This window comes from Aquarana catesbeiana, linkage group LG05 (assembly GCF_042186555.1).
Source record: "Aquarana catesbeiana isolate 2022-GZ linkage group LG05, ASM4218655v1, whole genome shotgun sequence".
In the NCBI taxonomy this organism is placed as follows: Eukaryota; Metazoa; Chordata; class Amphibia; order Anura; family Ranidae; genus Aquarana; species Aquarana catesbeiana.
In genome coordinates this window covers 459,377,618-459,395,531 of record NC_133328.1, presented here as the reverse complement: position 1 = coordinate 459,395,531, position 17,914 = coordinate 459,377,618, and the positions used below count along the sequence as shown (strand labels likewise).

The 17,914-nt window shown below is 39.3% G+C and overlaps 1 protein-coding gene across 10 annotated transcripts in view; it reads left to right on the top strand.

Annotated features, from left to right (window-relative positions):
* Positions 1-17,914, top strand: part of PTPRM (protein tyrosine phosphatase receptor type M) — a 1,075,005-nt gene that overhangs the window by 1,021,680 nt on the left and 35,411 nt on the right. The gene's annotated exons all lie outside the window — the stretch shown is intronic.

Here is a 17,914-nt window from a genome sequence, read left to right as displayed (position 1 = left end):
GAGGAAAAACAACTTGCTTTTAAAATTCCATGTGCATTTCTTCCTAAATCTAACACAGTGCATTGCTTTTGAAACAAAAAAGATAAGTGCACAATTCTAAAAAAAATAAAGTCTGAGAGAGTGAAAAAATTAAAACAAATCTCTAAATATAGGAAGTATGGACATGGCTGAATCCATTGTTGGATCGGCCAGCCCTCCATATGTCTAATCTTTTTTGTGTATGATGCACTGCTTTTTATGGTATGCATTTGGCCACCTCAATATCCATGAAAAAAAAAAAGTTGGGCACCACCGCCTTGTGACATTGCTGACCTAGCATGCACTAGTCCTTGACATCACAAGGGGGGTGCGGTACCACCAGGTGACGTCAACAGGTGGCCCCACCCTTCCTATAAAAGAACTGTCAAATGAAGGAGTCTGCAGTAGGCAGAAGGCCTCCATGTCGGTGGGAGCGATTTTTTCTTTTCCTTTTTGGGTGCGGTGGGCAGCATAATTAACAATGGATTTACATCGGGGAACACTGTTTTTTTTATTTTTTGATAAAGGAATTCTCAAAAACTGTCTGTGTTTTTCTTACTTTTTGACACTTTTTTGGTGAATGGGTGGGGGTACTATGTACCCCATACTCATTCACATAGGGGATGCCAGGATCTGGGGGCCCCTTGTTAAAGGGGGCTTCCAGATTCCGATAAGCCCCCTGCCCACAGACCCCCACAACCACTGGCCACGGTTGTGGGGATAAGACCCTTGTCCCCATTGCCGGCATCCTTTTCTTTACATTCATCTGTCAGTGGGGAAGCCAGCTGACAGATGATGAGTCATCGGTTGTTAAGGACGCGGGTGGCCGGCTTCCTGACCTGCTGATTAACAACCAGCTATTCTTCACACAGAATTCGAATTTGTCGATCGTTTTTCGACCGATCCAAATTCGAATCATTCTGAAACGTTGGAATTAGATAACAAATAAACAAAACAAATTTTAACGGATTTTAACTAAATTAGTTACTATTCGTTAATATTTCATTTGGAGATTCAGAGGCATCTGAATCTCAGAATAACCAAAACTTCCTCAGAATTTGTATTCGGACCGAAACAAATTGCACATGTCTACTGCATAGTTTTTGGTAGATTTATAGGAAATTGTACAGTCAGATTGTGATGTGTGTGTGTGTGTGTGGTGAGCTTAAAACCTGACTAGTGACAGTTTGAGCCTGCCCTGGCATTAATAATGCAATTTTTCCATTGCTTCTACTAGTTACTAGTCTGTGATTTGCAGCTTTATGGCTGTAGAAGACATGCCACTCAACTTTTTGAGATGGGAACGAGGGGCACCTATTAGCAAAAGTATGTAAGCATAGGACAAACTCCCTTAAAGCAGAATTATAAAAAAAAAAGATTAGTTAAATCCAAGTGCCTTTTTTTTTTTTTTTTACCACTGCTATTCCTTTATATTGGCTTTTGAAATATACAAATGCAGCAATTTTGAAATTGGATGAAAGGTTTAGCACTGGGAAACAGATTTTGAAAGATTAAAACTAGTTGGAAAAAACGCGCTACGGAGCCTAAAAAGAGAACAGACTGATAGCTGCACTAATAAAACACCAATATCCGTGTACAAAATGCAAAACTATGTAAAAAAGTGCGCTTACGATCTGTATACACAAGTGATGGATAAAAATAAGTAAATTTGCATCTTTTGGATTCACCGCAAGTGGAGTCACATCTATTTATCCCTCTCTCCTTTTCTCAATCATACGGATGATGGTCTTATGGAAGGTGGATGGTGTTTCCTCATGCTGACGAACTTTTCCTTTATTGCTTCACTTTATGGACTTGAGTCACAATTTTCATATATTATTTATATATTCATTATTAACTCTTTTTTACTATTACACTCATCTCTGATTGATTTGTATTGGTTGATATTTCACATTTGTATATATTTCACAGGTCATATCATCTATGATTAGAGATATATTTTTTATTTCACTTTTATATAATTTATTTTGTTTCATGCATTTGCTTACTATATTTTATTTTTTTTTTGTTTCATGCAAATTTACTTATTTTTATCCATCACTTGTGTATACAGATCGTAAGCGCACTTTTTTACATAGTTTTAGATTTTGAAAGATAAAAAGTGCATTTTTAATACAACTATATAGATCAGACCAAAGTAAGGGACAAATAAGGCGGAAAGAGGGATAGAGGGACTTTGTTCCAAATCAGGGCAGTCCCTCGAAATCCAGGACAGTGGTCATTCTGTTGTTAATGAGGAAGTTGTGTGAGGCATAGCTGTTTGGAAGTGAGTTTTCTTATAATCCTGACAAATGAATCCGTGGTCCGTAACAAATCTCACTGGTGATTCAGAACCTATTGCAAAATGGCAGCATTTTTTAATGTTTTAAAAAGGAGTGTCAGCTTACACTTTGTTATTTTTGATAATCTATAATGTTGCATTTTATGTGCTACCTCTTAACTCTAGATCAGTGGTTATTTGCTTTGGAAATAAATCTATATACTGTACACATACAGTACATGAGATCTTTTAATACACCCATGGTTTATTTGTGAAGAGAATGACAGTCATGTCAAGTGCTCTGAAATATTCTACAAATTAACTGAATTCTGGAAGCTATGCCCCACAAAAATCATCAATAGCTGACCACTGTATTTGCAAGCACTCTGGTGCGTTCACATGATCCATCAATTCAAGCTCCTCTGTATCCGAGAGCAGCTTCTGCAGGGGAGTGGACAAAGAACCGACCTCAGCGCTCTGGGAATTCAGGGCCATTGTTGAGCTGCTTGATCATGTGACCACACCAAAGCAAATTAACCACTTGGCGCCCGCCCACCCGCAATATACTGTGGGCGAGCGGCCGCTGTAGGCAAAGTGATACGCGCATATGTAGCTGCCTACTCCCTGGTTTAGGGTGTGCATGCGTGCCCTCAACCCGCCACCTGTTGTATTTGTACACAGTGGGAGCCTGTCAGAAAGTCCCAGCCAATGATTCATGGCTGGGACCTGCTGATTGGCTGTGTGCAATCACAGCCAAGAGCTCTATGTTGGTAAACACTGCCAGTTTCAGGGATGAGAAACTGAGAGATTTAGTAGTAAAAGCAGCACACTTTACACACATTACATATAGTTAGGCACACATTTAACCTCTTGATCGCCCTAGATGTTAACCCCTTCCCAGCCAGTGTCTTTAGTACAGTGACAGTATAGTATTATCACTGTATTAATGTTACTGATGATGGCAGTGGCAGTTAATTAGTTCCCCCCAGTGTCAGTGTCAGATTACCTGCCGCACTATCCCATTATAAGTCGCTGATCACCGGCATTATTGGTATAAACAAAAAAAAATTATAGTATATATACCATAGTTTGCAGGCACTATAACTTTCATGCAAACCAATCAATATACATTTTTTATTATGAAGAAATTTGATTTTTTTATTAGATATGTTTTATATATTTTTTGAAAATGTTTGGTCTTTTTTTTAGGTTTTTTTTTTTTTTTTATTTGCAAAAAAAAAAAAAAAAACAGTGGTGATCAAATAGCACCAAAAGAAATCTCTTATTGTGTGAAAAAAAATTATATAAATTTTGTTTGTGTACAGCGTTGCATGATTGCACAAATACCAGTTAAAGTAGCACAGTGCCAAATATCAAAAACTGTTCTAAACATGAAGTGGTTAAAAAAAAGATAATATACATTTTTTCTAAAGGCTAAGAATAAGTAGAAGGAGGGAGGAGGCGGCATCTATCTATCTATCTATCTATCTATCTATCTATCTATCTATCTATCTATCTATCTATCTATCTATCTATCTATCTATCTATTTTATATATATATATATATATATATATATATATAGTTGTGCTCATAAGTTTACATACCCTGGAAGAATTTATGATTTCTTGGCCATTTTTCAGAGAATATGAATAATAACACAACAACCCTTCTTTCACTTATAGTTGGTGTTTGGCTGAAACCATTTATTATCAATCAACTGTGTTTACTCTTTTTAAATCATAATGGCAACAGAAACTACCCAAATTCCAGTTCTTAATCCCGTTTATTGCCCCCTTTAACATCAATGACAGCTTGAAGTCTTTTGTGGTATTTGTGGATGAGGCTCTTTATCTTCTCAGATGGTAAAGCTGCCCATTCCTCTTGGCAAAAAGCCTCCAGTTCCTGTAAATCCTTGGGCTGTCTTGCATGAACCGCACGTTTGAGACCTCCCCAGAGTGGCTCATTGATATTTGAGGTCAGGAGACAGAGATGGCCACTCCAGAACCTTCACTTTATTCTACTAAAGCTAATGACAGGTCGACTTGGATCATTGTCACGTTGGAATTTCCAAGTACGTCCCATGCACAGCTTTCTGGCTGATGAATGCAAATGTTCGTCCAGTATTTTTTAATAACATACTGCATTCATCTTGCCAACAATTTTGACCAAACTTCCTTTGCCTTTGTAGCTCACACATCCCGAAAACATCAGCGATCCACCTCCATACCTTTCATCATAGGCCTTGTTGACTCCTCTCCAAATTTAGCGTTTATGGTTGTGGCCAAAAAGCTCAATTTTGGTCTTATCACTCCAAAGGACTTTGTGCCAGGATTGAGGCATGTCTCTGGGCTGTTTGACGTATTGTAAGTGGGATACTTTGTGGCATTTGCATAGTAATGGCTTTCTTCTGACGACTCGACCATGCAGCCCATCTTTCTTCAAGTGCCTCCTTATTTTGCATCTTGAAACAGCCACACCACATGTTTTCAGAGAGTCCTGTATTTCACCTGAAGTTATTTGTGGGTTTTTCTTTGCATCCCGAACATTTTTCATGGCAGCTGTGGCTGAAATTTTAGTTCGTCTACCTGACCGTGGTTTGGTTTCATCAGAACCCCTCATTTTCCACTTCTTGATTAGAGTTTGTAACACTGCTGATTGACATTCTCAATTCCTTGGATATCTTTTTATATTCCTTTTCTGTTTTATACAGTTCAACTACCTTTTCCTGCAGATCCTTTGACAATTCTTTTGCTTTCCCCATGACTCAGAATCTAGAAACCTCAGTGCAGCACTGAATGAAAGATACAAGGGTCTGTCATGAGTCCAGAAACGCATTGACCTTTTATACACACACGGTCACGTACCTTCAGATAGAGCCTGACAAGCAGAGGAAGGCCTCTCGTACAGCCCCGGTTCAAGGATCACTGAGGTTGCAACAGCGGCCGCAATGGGGTAGGAGGGCCTGCAGTGTTCTCTGTTAGCAGATATATAGGAGAGGCAGGTAGCAGCAGTAGCAGTGAGTGCTGGTTGACTCGGATGCAGAAATGATACAGATGCAGGTGTACTGCGGATGCAGGGATGAGGCAAGTGCTGGGTGCTGCGAATGTGGGTGTACTGTGGATGCAGAGATGAGGCAGGTGCCGGGTGCTGCGGATGCAAGTGTACTGCGGATGCAGGTATGAGGCAGGTGCCGGGTGCTGCGGATGCAGGTGTACTGAAGATGCAGAGATGATGCAGGCTGATGGGATTGAGAAGACTAGTGCAGAATCAGACAAGCCAGGGTCATACACGAGAAGGCAGATACAGCAAGACGTTTAGGCAAAGAATAGTCAAAGTTCAGGCAGAGGTTTGGCATCAGGAGATCAAGCAGAATAGCAGAATCAAAGTCAAGACAAGCCAGGGTCAGGGTTGGAAATAATCAGGATAGTCAGGAAAAGCCGGGTCAACAAGATCAAGGATAGGCACAGAATACAGGATACAGGGAGAGACTGCAGATCAGACAGCAAAAATCCTAGTGCAATTGTCATCCTTTTATATGCCATTTGGCGCCAATGTTAAAGGGGAATCCTAGTGCACATGTGCTGGCCAGTATTTCACTGACATTGCCCCCTCCCTACGGGCAACCTCTGGATGCCCAATTGGCGGTCCCTTTGTGGGTGACTCTGAAAAAAGGCCTGTATCAACTCTTTTGCCTGGACATTTCCCTCAAGTTCCCAAGAGTTGCCTTCTGGACCATAACCCCTCCATTTGATGAGATATTGTAACCCGCCTCCCCTCTTCCTGCAGTTCAGAATAGCCTCTTCTTCGTACTCCTTATCGCCATCAATTAGTACTGGTTCAGTAGCCCCTGACCCCGTGTCAGGAAAAGGATCTTGTACTTTGTGTTTAAGCAGTGACACATGAAACACTGGATGGGTCCTAAATGAATCCGGCAGGGATAATTCATAAGACGCTTAATTTAATTTCTTTCTTACCCGAAAAGGACCGACAAACTTGGGTGCTTTCGAGCCTGAAATAGACTCCGCATTATTGATATAAGGATATTTACAGGGACTCTAGTTAGGTCTATCATACTCAGAAGGCATATACCTGGCTCCAACGGCAGCTCCATACCATTGATAGTAGATACAACTCCCTGCCAATATCGATGGAGTTTGGGGCATTTCTATAACATATGTATTAGGTTAGCCGGACCCCATAACACCTGGGACATAAAGCGGTTTCTCTACACTTCCATTTAAATAACTTCTCAGGTGTATGATAGGTCCTATGCAAAATGAAAAGTTGGGTTATTATTTGTGTAGAGGATGAGGAGACCTTGGGAACTGCCTCCTATTGGTCACCCGATACCGTCCCCAAAATCTTGTTTCCAAATGGATCTTCCTGATTTATCAAGCTTCTCTTGGAACTTATTATAAAGTACACCATATATTTGTGATATTAACAGTTTCTTTGCCTCCCCCTTAGACAACATTGAGATTATTGTAGATTTATTAAGTATCATTTCATGAGAATGCGCCTGCATAGCATGTCTAAGCTGGAGAAATTAAAACATTTTTTATTTTGGAATCCCATATTCCTTACTTAAATCGGTAAACGTTTTTAGCACGTCATTATGAAATAATTGAGCTATATACCTCGCCCCTTTGGTCTTCCATAGATCAAACCCTTCCAATTTATATAATTCCTCATAGCTGGAGTTATTCCATATCGGAGTATATACCATATATCCCTTAATACATAATACGTAATATTTTTCATTTCCTGTCAAGTTTTATCAAATAGTTGACTTGTTACAAAGTTTTTATCCCGTAATTGATTTCTCGATGCCAGTAAGGATATTGATGGCTCTTCTTCAAATACAGGTAGTAATAGACCCTGTATAAATTCCATTATTTCAGAACATCCAGCAAAATGCTGTAATTGGGATGCTCAAAATAACTTTACATGGGGATGACAAGCCCCCTTTGGCTAACATTAATGTAGTCAGTTTAATACGGGATTGTTTTTTCTGCCAAATAAGTTCTCGAAAAAGAGAGTCTATCCTCTTAAACCAAAATGAAGTAATCAATATGGGAGAGTTATGGAGTATATAAATTAATTGTGGAGTCCAAATCATTTTAATAAGATTGGCTCTGCCAATCACTGTCAATGGAAGCTTACACCAGCTCCGACATTTATCTGCAAATTTAATTAATAATGGTTGTAGATTTAACTTTATATACTCCTTTACATTTCTAGATACCTCTATACCCAAATATTTCACTGTGTGCTTGATTTGAATTTTTGAAGCTATATCTGGCAGGGGCGCTTTTAGGTTATCTAATGGAACCAATATTGATTTCTCCCAATTAACCCGAAAGCCAAAAATTAGCCCAAATGCAGAAATGAGGCCCATAAGTTAAATGAATGAATTTGAGGTATCCCCCAAGAAAATTAGGGCATCATCTGCATATAGGGCTATTTTATCCTCTCTGCCTGCTCGGCAAAACCCCAACTGACTGTCTATTTGCCAGAGGCTCTATAGCCAAGGCAAACAGAAGGGGCATCTTCCAATCCTCTTACATTTCAAGATATCACCTTGAGTTTACTACCCATCTCTTTCAACTATTTAATAACCAAAAAAAATCAAACCAGACCATACAAGGATTAACCTCCTCAAATATACCCCCCCCCCCAGCACAAATAATCCCTCCATCACTGATGCCAAATATAGCAAAAACAAATGTAAAACACACTATATAGTATGTGTATTTTACATGCAGTATAGTTAACTGTTACAGGAAACTACAGCAAGCAGGATTTTTATAAAAACAGTTTAACATGAAAGTACATTGGTGAAACCTGTACCAAAAAAAAGCATTGGCGCTGAATTTTAAATGTATGGTACTTTAGATTGTAGACATGAAAAGTCATACCTGTAGCACAGGGGCATGATTGAGCCCTGACGGTGAAATTCTTCAGGTGGTTTTACACGAGTTAAATGCACTAGAGAGCCTGCCTCCATTCCTTTCCCTGTGTTTGACTATCAGCGGGAGGCCTCTTCAGTATCTCCTATTGTTCCATGTAAATCTCATGGATTATAGAAGTGATTTTACATTTGAGAAGGCTCCATCAAGTTTGTATCCCTTAAGGTCAGACGTGACCTTTTACTTGCATTGAAAGCTTTGAAACAAGTGGTGAATATGCTTGAAATCTCTTTCATGTAAGTGACTAACCTTCTAGTAAGATTGAAGTATGTTCTGGTTTGTTGAGGATGACTGAAGTAACCTTTAAAAAGAGGCTTTTTAAAAAAGAATGAAATAAAAGTCTGGCACCAGAGACGCAAGATTGGTATTTGACTGTTTTTGTGTCCTAGCATTTAGATTTAAATATCTAGGGCATAAGGTTGCAGCTGAAATTTTAGTGCAGCAGTATATCCAATTATCCTAATGCTTGTTATTATGTAATATTAGCATACCTTGTTATTGGTGGTTTTACAAGCAAGTTAGGTGTACATCTATCTAAGGAAGTTTTTTATGTTATGGTTAAAGGGCAACTAATTCTACAATGACAGGTGCTTTATAAAAAGCTAATAACAACACCCACAAATATCCAGTAGAGCAATTATACAGATTTCAGGAGCTGAAAAGAATTGAACCGTTTCCTGACCAGAGTGAAGCTTAGATGCCCAGACGTTGTTTAGCAGCAACGGCATGTGTCAGTTAACTCCACAATAACTAATTTTGCTGATGGAGAGTGGGTCTAAAAACTAAGAATACACACAGTTGCACATTCCTAGTTCTCTGCTGCTAAGATTACCATTCTTACAACATGGGGAATTTTACATGGACCTATAAAGTTGTATTGCGCTTACAAAGAGGTTTTTAACCACTTCTTTACAATTATCAGCTTTTAGCACTGTCGCACTTTGAATGGCAATTGAGCGGTCATGCAGCACTGTAGCCAAACTATATTTTTAAAATTTTGTTTACACAAGCTTTCTTTTGGTGTTATTTAATCACCACTGGGTCTTTTATTTTTTGCTAAATAAGCGAAAAAAGATCGAAATTTTTGAGAAAAAAAAACGTGTTTTTCTTTGTTTCGGTTATAAAACTTAAATAAATAATCGCTCTTCATAAATTTAGGCCAAAATGTATTCTGCTACATTTCTTTGGTGAAAATAACCCAAATCAGTGTATATTATTTAGTCTGTAGGAAAGTTATAGAGTCCACAAACTATAGTATATACTGTATCTGAAAATCTCATGTACTGATATCCTATCTCATTCCTTGAGGCACAAAAATGTACAGGATAGTACAGATATCCCCCAAATGATCTCTTTTTGGAAAGTAGACAGTCCAAGGTATTTAGTAAGAGGCATGGTGAGTTTTTTGAAATTGTAATTTTTTGTCATAATTGTTTGGAAAATGAAGAAATAAAAACTAATCACTTTTTTTTACATACTGTCACCAGTGCAGTACAGCATCATCATATAACTGGTGTGGCGGTGATCAGGGACACTAACTGGTGACAGTACAAAAAAAAAAATATTTACAATTTTTTTTATTACATTTGTTTTACGATTTTTTTTTTTTACACTTTTACACATCTGCTGTGGTTGGTCAGAGCGATCACCTGGTAGTAGCAGTGGGCCGGTACACTGATCAGTCATCATAGGATGACGGACGGATCATACCCTCAGCACTGCTGCACGGCCGCACGTGAGGTCGGAAGTCCCGCTTGGCTGTCAAATTGCTATAGGCCAGGCAGGAACTGGTTAATGCAGAACTAAAGGCAGTAATACTTACCTCTGTTCCAGTTGTCTGATGCCCACAAGGTCCCTCTCTGGCACTGACATCTTCTCACTGGCTTCTTCTGAGTGTTGGTCTTTGGCTGTCTACAGTGTGCTTGAACTTAAATTGAGCTGCACATGCACAGCTCAGTGTACATTGTACAAGGGATTGCAAACAAGTAGGTAGGGGTATTTTATTGCAGAAGAAATATTTCATTCTCTTCTGCAATATAGAGCCTGCATGCCCATAATTTTTTTTTCTTTAGTTCCTCTTGAAGATCACTCCGGTGACAGGTATTGTTAATAAAAAGCTATTAACTCCTGTGACAGCAAGTAAGAACAAAAGTTCTTACACAAGTCCTAAAGATATCTCATGACACTGCAGTGTATTGCACTAGTGACAACACTTTGTTTCAAGAATGTGAGGTGTTTTGAATTAAGCAGAGGAGTGAAGAAAGAACAGACATGTATGAAATGCCCAAAATATTTCAAAATAGTCTACATGATAGTAGGAGTAAAGGGCGCCAGAAAGGCTGACTTGTAAGATTAATTTTGGGATGGATATTTTGCTATGGGTTGAGAAGTCTGTTTTAAATTAACCGTAGTCTATACACATTCTGAACCCTGCAATGGCACTGAGCAGTGCTGGGATAAGACCCACTGGCACCAAAGAGAAAGATGCCAAATTGAGCACTTCCACCCCTCTTCCCCAAGCTGAGGGGGGTTCAGCTTGTGTATCTACAAGTATAGTGTCCAGGCTGGCGCTCTCTGTCTACTGGCCCTGGAGTTACCATTTTGTTGGTCCAAGTATCCCCAAACTCATTGGGGGGAGATGTTGCAATTTTATTAAACCAGTGTGAATTAGTCCCATTTCCAATGACTCCTTCCATTCACTTACAATATGCATAATACCATTCCCTCATACAATCCCCAGAGGTGTGGTACTTTAATAATTGTCCTCCTCTTTGCGCAGTTGATGGCTCTCAATCCTGATTATCCTGGATAGAAAAACTGAAGCCTTTAGCCTGTGGAGTAATGCTGCCATCTTCAGGCTGAAATGTGCATCTGAATTTATGTAGTGCTGCCATCTATGCAATAGTATAACTATGCGTTAAAAATGTGCCTAAAGCCATGTATAGTCAAACATGTTTAAGTGCGTTTAGCTATGTTCAGGTGCATCCTAGCATTTTGGCATTCATTCATTTCATTGGCCAGAATATTAATGTATTCTGGTCATTGAAATTAATGAACACTCAGTCGCTAATTGTGCCTATCGCTTAAGCACCTTTACACGTGTTTAGGAGCATCAGGCATCCTCTCCTGCACATGCTAGTTCTGTTTTTTTTTTTTTCTCTGCCTCCAAATGCCAATGCCTCTAAATTCCTACGTGTGCATTAAACAGAGGGACATCTAGAGGCACAAAGGAAAATGAAACATCCTTAAAAACAGCATTTTTGATGCCTAGTGTGCATCAGGCCTAACTGTCAAATACAACTGCATTATTAAAAAATAATCATGAATTATTTTAAATATTATAAAAAACGTTTTTTTTTTTTACATTTTGTGCATTTGTTAGCTTATAATTAACCAGTTGCCGCTTGGCCTATAGCAAAATGACAGTCAGGCAGGACTTTTGATCTGGGTGGACGTCATATAAAATCCTCCCGGTTTGCGCCTCGTGTGTGGCCACAAGGATAAGATGACAATTGTAAACAATGGATGGCTTTCTTTCATGCCATTCATTGTGTACAATTGTGTTGCTAGCTGTGATTGGTCACAGTGATCACATGGAAGAGAGAAGGCCATCACAGCCCATTTGTACCATGGAATAAACTGTGGCCAATCACAGCTAATCACAAAAAAACGCACTGAATGAATCAGTTTCATTTAGTAAAAATGGTTGCTTACACCAGTGAAATTCACTGGTATAAATACTGCATTCACTGGTGTATAACGCACTTTTTCACCCTGAAAATTGGGTGCAAATAGTGTGTGTTATACACCGATACTGCAATTTGGGCTGCCTAGGAGGGAACGGGGAGGGGGCAAGAGCTGTCAGATTACATACAGCGAGAATCTCCTGTTTACTCAGCGGCCTCTGTAATAGGAAGTCCCATCTCCTGGGCCAGCATATCATAGAACTTTGTATTAAAGAGGCCGCCGAGTAAACAGGAGATTCTCGCTGTATGTAATCTGATGGCGCTTGTCCAACCCCCCTCCCTGTCCCCTCTGAGGCAACAGTAATCTGAGGTGAGGCTGCAGATGAGCATTGATCAGGCTGCATTCATGGCAATGGTGAGGCTGCATATGGGCATTGATTAAGCTGAAATGATGGGCAATTGTGAGGCTGTAGAAGGGCATTGATCAGAATTATTTTTACCAAAAAAAGTAGCAGAATACATTTTGGCCTACTTTTATGAAGAAAGATTATTTATATGCAAAATGTCATAACAGAAACAAAGACAAACTTGTTTTTTAAAAATTTTCGGTCTTTTTACTTTTGTTTAGCAAAAAAAAAAAAACAGTGGTGATTAACCACTTAAGCCCTGGACCATTTGGCTGCCCAAAGACCAGAGCACTTTTTGCGATTCGGCACTGTGTCGCTTTAACTGACAGTTGCGCGGTCATGTGAGGTGTCTCCCAAACAAAATTGACGTCCTTTTTTCCCCACATATAGAGCTTTCTTTTGGTGGTATTTGATCACCTCTGTGGTTTTAATTTTTTGCGCTATAAACAAAAAAATAGCGAAAATTTTGAAAAAAATGCATTATTGTTTACTTTTTGCTATAATAAATATCCCCATTTTTTTCTTCAGTTTAGGCCGATACGTATTCTTCCACATATTTTTGGTAAAAAAAAATCGCAATAAGCGTTTATTGATTGGTTTGCGCAAAAGTTATAGCATCTACCAAATAGGGAATAGTTTTATGGCATTTTTATTAATAATTTTTTTTTTTACTAGTAATGGCAGCGATCAGTGACTTTTATCGTGACTGTGACATTATGGCGGACAGATCGGACACCTTTGGCCGGATTTTGGGGCCATTCACATTTATACAGCGATCAGTGCAATTAAAAATGCATTGATTACTGTGTAAATGTGACTGGCAGTGAAGGGGTTAACCACTAGGTGGTGCTGTAGGGGTTAAGTGTGTCCTAGGGAGTGATTGTAACTGTGGTGGGGGGAGGGGCTATGTGTGACATGACACTTATCACCGCTCCCGATTACAAGGAGCTGTGATCAGTGTCCTGTCACTAGGCAGAATGGGGAAATGCTAATGTAAACAAGCATTTCCCCGTTCTTCCTCTGCGTGAGCTGATCGCGGGTATCCCCGCGGACATCGAGTCCGCGGGGATACTCGCGATCATGCTCACGGAGGATGCGTATATCGACGTATATCGGAGTGAGCCGGTCGGCAAGAGGTTAAATACCACCAAAAGAAAGCTCTATTTGTGTGAAAAAATTATAACAATTTCATATGGGTACAGTGTTGCATGACCGTGCAATTGTCATTCAAAGTGCGACAGCACTGAAAGCTGAAAATTGGCCTGAGCAGGAAGGGGGTAAAAGTGCCCTGTATTAAAGCGGTTAATAGAGCTAGGTATTTTTTAATAAACCAATGTACCAATTAAAATCCCTATGTGTCCTAAAATGTACATATAAATGATTTAGATATGTAAATTGGTCATAGAGTTTATGCTAAGTTGTCTGACACATGCTGATGTGGTTATATGTATTAAGTTATTAGTTTATAACTGATCAAAAATTTACTTTTTTTTTTTTTAATTATTTTTATTAAGTTTTGTAATAACAACAATAACATAATAGCCTGACATCAGGCTTCTCACTACACATAGTACACAAACAACCTCAGCACTGGGCTTTCAGTATAACTCAAAGGCTGGACATTCAGAGAGTTGTGGTTAATGACTCTTGCACTGGTCTAAGGTTATCAGTGGTGTACCCCAAGGTTCAATGTTGGAACCCTTACTTTTTAATATCTTTATAAATGATATAGGGTCTGGGATTGAAAGTAACATGTCTGTCTTTGCAGATGACACTTTGCAGTAGAATAATGTCCTTACAGGATGTCTCCAATTTACAAGCCAACCTCAATGCACTGTCTAATTGGGCAACTAAGTGGCAAATGAGGTTTCTTGTATTAAGAGAGGTATGGAATCCAGAGAGAGAGATATCATTTTTACCCTGTACAAATCATTAGTAAGACCTCATTTGGAATATGCAGTTCAGTTTTGGGCACCAGTTCTCAAAAAGGATATCTGGGAACTGGAGAAAGTGCAGAGAAGGGCAACCAAACCGATAAGAGGCATGGAGGAGCTCAGCTATGAGGAAAGATTAGAGGAACTGAATTTATTCACTCTTGAGAAGAGGAGAATAAGGGGGGATATGATCAACATGTTCAAATATATAAGTGGTCCATATAGTGAACTTGGTGTTGAGTTATTTACTTTAAGGTCATTGCAGAGGGCAAGGGGCATTATACGTCTAGAGGGGAAAAAATTGAATCTCCAAATACGGAAAGGTTTCTTCACAGTAAGCTGTGAAAATGTGGAATAGACTCCATCCAGAGGTGGTTCTGGCAAGCTCAGTAGATTGCATTTAAAAAGGCCTGGATTCTTTCCTAAATGTACATAATATAACTATAACTGTACTAACGTTTATAGGTAAATCTATTCTAGGGAAAATCCGATTGCCGATCAGGAAGGAATTTTTTCCCCTGCTGTAGCAAATTGGAGCATGCTTTGCTGGGGTTTTTCGCCTTCCTTTGGATCAACTGTGGGGGAAGGATTGTGTATATGGGATTGTATTTTATTTTTTTACTTTTGGTTGAACTAGATGGACTAGTTCACTAGTTTCACTACATATGTACATTAGATGCGAGTCTTTGCATTAGAACATATACTTGTTCCACAGATCTATTACAAACCACAGGACAATAATGAAATCAACAGTCATAATTTAATAATAAATATTTAGACCTAAAGTGCAATATAGAACACCCCCGTTCCAAACCTAGATTTCCCCTTATGAAGACCTTACAATTTCGTGAGAGTCATGCCCAAAAATGGACATTTGATTCTATTTCAGTAAATATAGAATGGAAGCACCACACATTATTTCAAACTGAAAGTCAACGTGTTTCAGGGGCTAAAGTCTGCATCTTTCATCAGGGCTGAAACATAACATAAAAAAGTAAAAGATATATGCAGTCATGGCCGAAATTGTTGGCACCCCAGAAATTTTTCCAGAAAATCAAGTATTTCTCACAGAAAATTATTGCAGTAACACGTTTTGCTATACACATGTTTATTCCCTTTGTGTGTATTGGAACAAAACAAAAAAAAGCAGGAAAAAAAGCAAATTGGACATAATGTCACACAAAATTCCAAAAATGGGTTGGTCAAATTTCTTGGCACCCTTTCAAAATTGTGGATAAATAAGATTGTTTCAAGCATGTGATGGTCCTTTAAACTCACCTGGGGCAAGTAACAGGTGTAGGCAATATAAAAATCACACCTTAAAGCAGATAAAAGGGAGAGAAGTTCACTTAGTCTTTGCCTTGTGTGTCTGTGTGTGCCACACTAAGCATGGACAACAGGTTCTCAAGTTCTCAACAGGACTTGAGAACAAAAATTGTGGAAAAATATCAACAATCTCAAGGTTACAAGTCCATCTCCAGAGATCTAGATTTGACTTTGTCTACAGTGCACAACATTATCAAGAAGTTTGCAACCCATGGCACTGTAGCTAATCTCCCTGGGCGTGGACGGAAGAGAAAAATTGATGAAAGGTTGCAACGCAGGATAGTCCGGATGGTGGATAAGCAGCCCCAAACAAGTTCCAAAGAAATTGAAGCTGTCCTATAGGCTCAGGGAGCATCAGTGTCAACTATCCATCGACATTTAAATGAAATGAAACGCTATGGCAGGAGACCCAGGAGGACCCCACTGCTGACACAGACATAAAAAAGCAAGACTACAGTTTGCCAAAATGTACTTGAGTAAGCCAAAATCCTTCTGGGAAAACATCTTGTGGACAAATGAGACCAAGACAGAGCTTTTTGGTATACACATCATTCTACTGTTTACCTAAAATGGAATGAGGCCTACAAAGAAAAGAACACAGTACCTACAGTGAAATATGGAGGAGGTTCAGTGATGTTTTGGGGTTGTTTTGCTGCTTCTGGCACTGGGTGCCTTGAATGTGTGCAAGACATCATGAAATCTGAGGATTACCAAAGGATTTTGGGTCACACTGTAGAGCCCAGTGTCAGAAAGCTCGGTTTGCATCCGAGATCTTGGGTCTTCCAGCAGGACAATGAACCCAAACATACGTCAAAAAGCACCTATAAATGGATGGCAACAAAGTGCTGGAGAGTTCTAAAGTGGCCAGCAATGAGTCCAGATCTAAATCCCATTGAACGCCTGTGGAGAGATCTTAAAATTGCTGTTGGGAAAAGGCGCCCTTCCAAAAAGAGAGAGACCAGGAGCAGTTTGCAAAGGAAGAGTGGTCCAAAATTCCGGGTGAGAGGTTTAAGAAGCTTATTGATGGTTATAGGAAGCAACTGATTTCAGTTATTTTTTCCAAAGGGTGTGCAACCAAATATTAAGTTAAGGGTGCCAAGAATTTTGACCAACCCATTTTTTGAGTTTTGTGTGACATTATGTCCAATTTGCTTTTTTTCCTCCCTTTTTTTGTTTTGTTCCAATACACACAAATGGAATAAACATGTGTATAGTAAAACATGTGTTACTGCAATACTTTTCTGTGAGAAATAGTTGATTTTCTGGAAAAATTTCTGGGGTGCCAACAATTTCGGCCATGACTGTGTATGTATGTGTGTGTATATGTATATGTGTGTATATATATATATATATATATATATATATATATATATATATATATATATATATATAGTATCGCACAAAAGGGAGTACACCCCTCACATTTTTGGAAATATTTTATTCTACCTTTTCATGTGACAACACTGAAGAAATGACACTTTGCTACAATGTAAAGTAGTGAGTGTACAGCTTGTTTAACAGTGTAAATTTGCTGTCCCCTCAAAATAACTCAACACACAACCATTATTGTCTAAACTGCTGGCAACAAAAGTGAGTACACCCCCAAGTGAAAATGTCTAAACTGAGCCCAAGTAGCCATTTTCCCTCTCCGGTGTCATGTGACTCTTTAGTGTTACAAGGTCTCAGGTGTGAATGGGGAGCAGGTGTGTTAAATTTGGTGTCATCCCTCTCACTCTCTCATACTAGTCACTGGAAGTTCAACATGGCACCTCATGGCAAAGAACTCTCTGAAGAGCTGAAAAAAAAGAATTGTTGCTCTATATAAAGATTGTCTAGGCTATAAGAAGATTGCCAAGACCCTGTAACTGAGCTGCAGCACAGTGGCCAAGACCATACAGCGGTTTAACAGGACAGGTTCCACTCAGAACAGGCCTCGCCATGGTCGACCAAAGAAGTTGAGTGCACGTCCTCAGCGTCATACACAGAGGTTGTTTTGGGAAATAGACGTATGAGTGCTATCAGCATTGCATTGAGGTTGAATGGTCAGCCTGTCAGTGCTCAGACCATACGCTGCACACTGCATCAAACTGGTTTGCATGGCTGTCGTCCCAGAAGGAAGCCTCTTCTAAAGATGATGCACAAGAAAGCCCGCAAAGAGTTTGCTGAAGACAAGCAGACTAAGGACATGGATTACTGGAAATATGTCCTGTGGTCTAATGAGACCAAGATAAACTTATTTGGTTCAGATGGTGACAAGCGTGTGTGGTGGCAACCAGGTGAGGAGTACAAAGA